Genomic DNA, 2590 nt, shown 5'->3' with positions numbered 1-2590 from the left:
CACACACACACACACACACATATCCCTGTACATTTTTGGCACAGCTTGTATCCCATATCAGTGATTCTAAATCACTTGTCAGAGATCTCAGCCCACTTCAACCAGTAGCTCTCAACCTTGCCTGCACAATGGAATCACTTGGGGAGCTTTTAAAAATCCCAAATGCCCAGACCACGCTCCAGACCAATATAGCAGAATTTCTAGAGATGGAACTTTGGTATTAATACTTTATGTCAGTATTTTAAAATCTCCTCAGGTGATTCCAATGTCTTTCGAGGGCTGAATACTTCTCTGCATATAAAGTCCTTCTTCCTTTCCTCTGCTCAGAAAACTTCTATTCATCCTTCATGACCCAACCCACATAGCTCCTTTCTAGGATAGCCCTTCATGATACCCCCCCAGGGAGAGTTACCTTTTTCTTTCCCCAAACTTCCAACAACACCTTAGTCATCCAACTGTATCACAGTTATTTGCTTGCCTATCTGTCCGTCCCACCTTCTGTTCAGAACTCTGAGCTCCATGAAGACGCTGCGTGGGATCCATCTCTCTATTCCTGATACCCAGCTTAGAGTCTGCTATGCAGCTGATGACCAATAGGTGCTTCAGAATGGAAGGGAAGTACGTAATGAAGGCCTTGAGCAGGAGAGGGGTAGGGAGTAGAGACCATTATTGTTTCTGGGTAGAAAGGCCACGGGTCTGCTCCCTTGTCAGCAGGATGGGGGTATCTCCCCAAACCGTTAGTAACAGGGTCCTCTTATGTCAACAAGTTTGATGAAGGTTGGTCCACATTTCCTGCTTCCCTAGGAAATGCCACCAGTGTTACTCAGAGGCTCAGAGGGACACCAGAGTGAGTCTGTCATCTGTGCCTAGAGGCCTGGGGTGACTGTGACCACCTCCCCCCACTCCCCACTCCAAGCCCACTCTACCTGGCCTGTTTCCAGGGCACTGTTGCTCTGAGGAGCTCCATGAGCAGCCTGTGGTCCCTGCTTCTGCCCCAGATCCAGGACCAGCCCACAGAGCTCGGTCCTCGGCCACAGCCATGTCTGGAAAACACTGGTGCAAGAGGAGGTGCAGACACTGCAGCCCCAGCCCAGGAGCCCGGGAGTAGACAAGAGAGGGTGACACTGGGCGGAACCATGGGACAGATGTGTATTCTGCAAGGGCACAGCCTCCTTCCCTCATCACCTCCCCTCTCCTGGGGCAGCCCTGCCCCTCCTACACAGCCCTCTGGCCTGGCAGTCCTTTCCTTGTCCTCTTATTAACCCTCCCCCATCCCCACTGAACCATTATTGCCCCATCTTAGGCCAAGGCCACACAAAGACTTCGGGCACGAGCTGGCCTATGGGGCTGGAGAGGCGCTAAGAACACAGGCAGTGGAGTGAGGCCGCCCTGATGTGAGAACTCTTTCTGTCATTGCCTGGCCCTGTCTCCTCCCCGCCTCAGGTTCCTCATCTGTACAATGGGATTAAAAATTCGGTCCCCACCTTATAAACTCACAGTCTGGAGTGAAGGAGGCACGAAGCCGAGAACGCTCCTCACATGTTCCTGGCCTGGCCTCCTGGTCACTAGTCCAGGCCGAGGCCATAGCGAGGGCCCCACTCCCTTACACACACACACACAGCTCACTTCCCGAAGGGTTCTCAACCTCTCCCTAACCCCACAACCCTCTCCAACTGACCGGCCAAAGTCCCGGTCACCCACAGAGTCCATCAACACAAGCGTTTTCTTTACAGGTTGGGGCTTTTACTTCAATTTGAAGCAGATGGTCGAGTACAGACGTGAACAGCTCTGGCCTTGTGCACAAGGAAGGAACAGGCCTCGACTCTGAACATGCCCGCCTCCCCACATACTGGCCCATTCCCCTGGTCCCTTCCTCCCCTCTGCCCCCCTGCACAGCCATCACAGCCCGCCGGCCCCCAGGCAGGGTGCCATCTTGTGTGCCCAGTCAGGAGGGCGGGCCCCTGGCAAGGAGTGGCTGGCTGGACCGGCTGGGGGTCACCTTGGGGCAAGTCCCTGGGGTGAGGTACGGGTGGTCAGTATTGCCCCCCACCCTCCCATTCACTTCTCACGATGCTTAGGGCCCAAGAAGGAGCCTGGGCCCAGGGAACATGGGAAAATCAGGGTCAGAGGGCTGGAGAGCCAGAGGGAAGGAGAGGGGAGCCAGGATCTCAGATCTCACCCCACAGGCGACCCCAGCCTCCCTGTCACAGCCTCCCTATCACAGATAAGCCAGAAGGCTTATCTGCGTCCAGCCAGCTCGGGGCCCAGCTGTAGAAAGGGAGTTCCGGGTCAGAGGGTTAAAGCGCTTCCAACAGTCACCAAACGTCCATCCTTTCCACGAGTTCCTAGTGGAACTGCTGACTCGTCTTTGGCGTGAGATGGGACCCGGGCAACAGGAGGAGTAAACATCACAGAGCAACAGTGTGGCTTTTCACTATGGGGTCTTCTCACCCCATTTTGTTCAGTGTCTCTGTCGAATCTTTGGCAATGAATTTCTGCAGCCAGACGGTGGGCCTCAGGCCCAGGCAAGGGGAAGGCTTTGCTCTCCCCGTCCCACCAGGCAGAGAGAAAAGTGCAAAGTCACTGTGGG

Source organism: Neophocaena asiaeorientalis, unplaced genomic scaffold (assembly GCF_003031525.2).
Source record: "Neophocaena asiaeorientalis asiaeorientalis breed wild unplaced genomic scaffold, Neophocaena_asiaeorientalis_V1.1 scaffold114, whole genome shotgun sequence".
NCBI lineage: Eukaryota > Metazoa > Chordata > Mammalia > Artiodactyla > Phocoenidae > Neophocaena > Neophocaena asiaeorientalis.
Note: the sequence above shows the minus strand (reverse complement) of the source record.